Raw genomic sequence first — 6,516 nt, forward strand, 5'->3', positions numbered from 1 at the left:
ACACAAAACTACATTCAGAACTCATCATGGACATTAGGAGTTCAGAGTTATGCCTTTTGACCTCAATAATGCTCCTGCTACATTTCAGGCCATCATGAACACAATTCTACAACCTCTCCATAGAAAGTGTGTCCTAGTTTTTATAGATGATATCCTGATCTACAGCACCTCATTGGAAAATCACTTGAACATCTCAAACAAGTCTTCAACATTTTCGAGCAGCACAACCTACATCTAAAGAAATCCAAATGTTCCTTTGCTCAGCAATCTTTAGAATATCTGGGTCACATCTTAGTGCCCAAGGTGTAGCAATGGACCCAGCTAAGACTCAAGCTATTGCCACTTGGCCTACTCCTAAGGATGTTAAATAACTCAGAAGCTTCTTAGGCCTGGTAGGTCACTATAGAAAGTTCATCAAGAACTTTGGCTCAATCAGTAGACCTCTGACAGATCTTGTAAAAAAGCATACACTCTTTCACTGAAATTCTGATCCATAGCTCGGCTTTGATACTTTGAAGCAAGCTTTAGTGTTAGCACCAGTTCTTTCATTACCTAATTTCAGCAATTGCTTCACTATTGAAATAGATGCATTATCTTTTGGCATTGGGGCAGTGCTATCTCAAAATATTCATCCAATAGCTTACATCAATAAGGCCTTAGGTACCAAGGCTCAGGCAATGTCAACATATGAGAAAGAATGCATGGCTCTCATATTGGCTATCACTAAATGGAAATCATATTTACAACAAAAAGAATTCACTATTCTCACTGGAAGTCTTATCCATCTGGGAGATCAAAAGTTACTAGAGGGTATGCAACAGAAAGCATTTATCAAAGTTATTGGGCTTGCAATATAAGATAACATACAAGAAGGGCCTATACAACAAGGCTACAGATGTCCTATCTAGGCAACTAGACCAAGATCACCTTTCTGTAATATCTTCTATCACCCCAAGGTGGGGTGGAGATCATTACTGAAGGATACCAACAAGATGACAATGCAAAACAACTTCTATCTGAGTTAGCTCTCACTAGTTCAAATGACAAGGGCTTTTCCTTGGTTGATGGCATCATCAAGTACAAAGGCATAATATGGTTGGGATAGCATAAAGAAGCTCATCAAGCAGTCCTTCTAGCCCTTCACTCTAGTGGTCTTGGTAGTCATAGTGGTATTACTACCACTTATCAAAAGGTGAAAGCCCTCTTTGCTTGGCCCAATTTGAAGGAGGATGTCCAAGAGTATGTAGCTGCTTGTGAGGTATGTGCCCAAGCCAAACCTAAGCATTGTAGATTGCCTGGCCTCTTGCAACCCTTGCCTGTTCCACCCACTACTTGGCATACTATCAGCTTAGACTTCATAGAAGTCTTACCCAAATCCACAAAATTTAATACCATTCTTGTTGTCATTGACAAATTGACAAAGTATGCACATTTTATCTGCCTATCTCATCCTTATACTGCTGCAATAGTAGCCCAAGCATTTGTCATAAATATATATAAATTGCATGGTATGCCATCCATTATCAAATCTGACCGTGATAGAATATTCACTAGCACATTCTGGCAAGAACTTTTTAAGCTCACTGACACTACCTTGAACATGAGCTCCTCCTGTCATCCTCCAAACCGATGGTCAAACTAAACATTTGTACCAATGCTTAGAAACCTATTTGGGCTACATGGTGCACTCTTGTCCTACCAAATGGGCCCAGTGGATTGCTTTAGCTGAGTTTTGGGTACAATTCCATTTTTCATTCAGCTCATGGCTTAACACCATTTCAAGCACTGCATGGTCACCCCCTTGGTATTTCGGTATCTCTGTTAATGATGCTTGCACTGTGACTGATTTGAAACAATGGCTGGAAGACCGAAACACCATGATGCAACACATTCAGCAAAACTTGTCACGAGCTCAGCACAAGATGCTGATAAGCATAGGCAAGACAAATCTTTTGAGGTTGGTGATTGGGTTTATGTCAAATTGCAACCCCACATTCAGCAGTCGGTGCAACATCGTTCCAACAACAAACTCAGCTTTAAGGACTTTGGTCCTTATTTGATTCTTCAGAAGGTTGGTCAAGTGGCTTACAAACTACAAATGCCGGACTCCACTAAGATCCATCTGGTGATCCATGTCTCGCAACTGAAAAGGCCTTACCCCATGGTGTCTCTCTCTGATGACAATACCCTGAATCTACTAACAACATTTCAAAGCTTGGCTTCTGAGTAGGTGTTGGTGTCTCCATTGAAGCTTGTTGGCTGCCATGTGGTTCTAGTTGACCTGGTGCAACATCAAGATTGCTCATGCCATTGGGCAACCTAGGAAGCGAAGCCGCCATCAAAGCGCATCAAGTCCGCCAAGTTTGCCAAGAGGGCCAAGACCAACAAGTCTGCTTCTTCTCCATTAGCATTGCGAGGACGTGCTGTGCCTTAAGGGGGGAGAGTGTCATGAACTGATATTATGTATCTAAGTATGTTAAGTCATTTGCTATCAGTTGGACTTATAAGTTAGCTTGGGCCATGGGGGCATCTGGGCTGAGCCCATGTAAGGTGACTCTATGAAACTCGCAGTGTGGGTGGTTGGGAGGACAATGAAAATAACAAACCAAATTCCTAAACCTGTCTTTCCTTTCCTATGTTGTCTGCTTGAGATGGCGCCGCCGTGCTCGTCACCGTGTGTGGTCGCCGGCAACCATTCCCACGGCTAGGGTCACCACACCCTCCTCCCTAGCTGTAGTAGCTCATCCATGGTGGCAAAAACTGGGCTGCCTAGAAGCAATAGAAGGAGCGGCATGTCGCAGAACTATCCAATTTATAAGAGCACAAGTACAATGGCTGCCCGCAAGCGGTCGCACTATCATACTTGAGCCCATATAAACCCGGTAGTCTATTGAGTACCACGACGGGTCTCGATAAACGATCCACAAACAACCAAGATCGTACATGATTCAATATACATGTCACATATTACATAAAGTTCACAGATATATTTCCATCATCAGAGTATGAAATAAAGTTATTATAAACCAAGTTTGATAGATAATAGCGGAAGCAATTTAAGTTCAAAAGTAGCATTTGCCAACATAGTTTAATTATAGTGCCAACACATGATCACAATCCACAAAAGCATAATAGAGGGATTATTAAAGATGCCTGCCTAAGGCTTACTCCTCATCCACGGCGGGATAGAAGCAACTCTTGCAATATCCATGATATACTGTGCCATCTGCAACAATGGTAATGAAACCCTAAGTACAAGAAGGTACTTAGCTAGACTTACCCATCATAAACCAGAAATAAATTGACTCCAAGGATCATGCAAGGCTTTATAAGTGGAGGTAGCTTGACAACATTTTGCATAAAAAGCGATTAACTCAATTATACAATTATACTTCGGTCATCAAGTTATTTATAGCTATTCATCTCTAGACTAGCAACTATCCTATGCCAAACATGTGGTATATCATTTTAGAGCATACAATAGTAACCATAGCAGGTGTAATAATTCCTTATTTATCCGAACCATCAACTTCCATAATACCATTACTACGATGTTGGGACAAGCCAAGTTTCTCACTATCCGGGAGAGATAGCAATTCGAATCGATTTCAACCAGCTGAGAATTTCTTCCTAACACAAACCCACACTTTCCCCCGTCGGGGTCGCGTTGGGTCACCTTTGGTACAACTCAGGTACACATTTCGTGGGTTCGTACAGCGCTACGTAATCAGGGACTAATGGTAGCCAGGTCACTCAAGCCATGCCTGCCCACGGTCCCAGACCAGGTCGCTCAGGTCATGCTTGCCCATGGTATATTGATCCGCTCCACATAGAGGGCACACAACAGAACGAGGCCTGGCCTGAGTTGAGCTACTTGGCTTCACGGTCGGAACAAGTTATCCGGCCAGCTAAGTGAGAGGCATGCATTCAATCTTGTCAGAAGTGCCAGCAATGGTACGGTCCTTAATCGACACAGATGGGGATAGATCCACACCCAAGACCTTCATGTCTTGTAGCTTCTCTATTGACATCCCACCCGGTCTCCATTTACATTACCCCATGATTCTTTTCCACGATAGCAAATATAGCTAACCATGCTTCGGTATCCACCTATATCTCATAGGTGACAGGAAATCACCTGACTTCTACAGCTCTAAGCATGGCTAAGCATATATTCGATCCTAGACCTACATAGGGTTAAAGGTGTATTTATGGATAAGGAAATTATATGCATCAAGTGGTTCTAATCAACTCTTATAACCTAATGCATCAATTATGAAGGACTCGAGTAATATTTTGTAAAACACTGGGAGACTTAGAATGCTCTGGGGCTTGCCTTTGAGAAAAGAAGTGGGGCGGTGATCTGGGCACTTAGGGAGCTCTTCTAGAGTCTACTCCTCTTCTTTGGGAGCTATGGCATGAGGAATCTCCTGCTGGTCCCCTTCCTCTTCTTCGTTGAATTCCAGTAATGTTATCTCCTTGGTCGATCCTATATGCATGAATATGGCAAAAGATATCGCGAATGCATGTATGATGACAAGTACCATATGGTAAAATATGATGAATGCATCCTTGTAAGTATTTTCAATAGCATGGTGTAAAGGTAACAACAAGTGCATCCTATTTTACTGAGTAGGTGCATATCTCTTCTTGATTACTTAATCAAACACTTATGCAATTCATTTACTAAACCACAAAACAGTAGCTACTTGTTTTACCCATAACTGGAGTTATATACATCTAAATCATATAATTGTGGATATTCTGGAAAGCTTATGTAATTGTCTACAACTTTGTTTTAATACCCACAAGGTGATTCAATAGTTATCTAGGTCAAACAAATCATTCAATCAAATCTGTCTAGAAAGTAAATATTTCAGACAACAAACTTGTAACAGCTAGAATTCTAAAACCCTAAGTCCTATGACTGTGAAAATTTAACACAAGGTATATTAGTAAGTTATCCACAACTTTGTTATTAACAAGTTTTACAGCAAAGAACATTATCCATATGAAATCATCCACACAATCAAAACTATACATGCAACCATCTTTTTGAATTACAAAGTAACAATTAATTAATTGCATATAACCAATAGCTTCTAAGCCTCACTATGAACATAAACAGTTACTATGCATCACAAGCATCATAAGAAACATCATGGTCAACCCCAATTTAATTACTTAAATGCCTTTATCAATTTAATTAAATAATTAGGGTAAATAACAAACATGCACCAAATGTGCATAATAACTTCTCATAAAATTACAGTGGCTTCCTAGTGCTCATAATAGACTACTGTGAAAATTTCATACAATTTGGACATGGATGACATCCTATGCAAAAATGACAAGCTAGCAACTGTTATTTTAGTGAAAATAGTAAACTCTATAGAAGAGTGTCAAACAACAGATTATATATTTTTTCTAGCTTCATATTAGTTCCATACTACTATACAAAAATTTGCATAGCAATGTCTTACATATTTTTATCCCTACAATTTCCTTAGAAAATACCATTTATTAATAGATAAATAGAAAGACCATATTTTAATCAAGTTTACAGCAAGTTTCATATTTTTCCTAGCTAGAGCATATCAACACAAGACTAACAAAATTGGAATCACAATTTTATCACATTTCTAGCTCAAGATATCTATTTTACAAGAGTACTATCATTCAAAAAGCATTTTTCTAAATACATTTAAATCCCCCATAAAAATACTAGAAACAGTACATATCATATTTTTACAAAATATTACACTTCAAGAGGAACACAACAAAATTTGGTTCACCAGAAACGGACATCTATAACTCCACTTATCATTTTTCAAAAGCTGCATCAAATATGAAAACAAATGAACTATCCTTCTCAAGCTGAGTCGCTGACGGCTGGGGCCCTCGGGTCAGTCGGACCCGTGTGTCAGCGACATGAAATAGGGGAGCGGCGTGGAATCGATCGGAGTTCGTCGACGGTGACCCTCTCTGGTGACGGAACCAACACAACTGTGATCCCCATGACCTCCCGTACCTATTGAGCTAACAAGCTAGACCTATTGCCGGAGCCAAGCACGGCGGTGGCGTCAATGGCGGCACGGCGAAGCAGGACGACGGTGAGCCATCGAAGGCGACCGTGATGACTCGATCTAGGGATATGCCGAGCTATGACACATGACGATGGTTCTAGCACACCAACCATTATGACGAATGGCGGTCAGAGGCGGCGCGGCCACGACGATGGAGCACGACGGTAGTACACCGGCGAGGACCGCGCGTGGCATGAAAGCTTACCGTGCGCTTTAAGCTAGCAAGGCAGGTGCGCTGGGATGGTGGGAGCACGACAGAGTAGATGCGGTGGTGGAGGAGCAAAGTGGCGTAGCGCAAGGCGAGTGGGGTGGACGACAATGGCGATGGTGGCGCTGTCTGCTGCTGCGGTTGCTGTAGGTGGGCGAAGGAGGAGGCAGAGAGCGAAATGAGGACGTGGGGCGTCATGGTGAGCACTGGGGAGGGTGAAGG

The sequence above is a fragment of the Miscanthus floridulus genome, chromosome 10 (genome assembly GCF_019320115.1).
Source record: "Miscanthus floridulus cultivar M001 chromosome 10, ASM1932011v1, whole genome shotgun sequence".
Lineage (NCBI taxonomy): Eukaryota > Viridiplantae > Streptophyta > Magnoliopsida > Poales > Poaceae > Miscanthus > Miscanthus floridulus.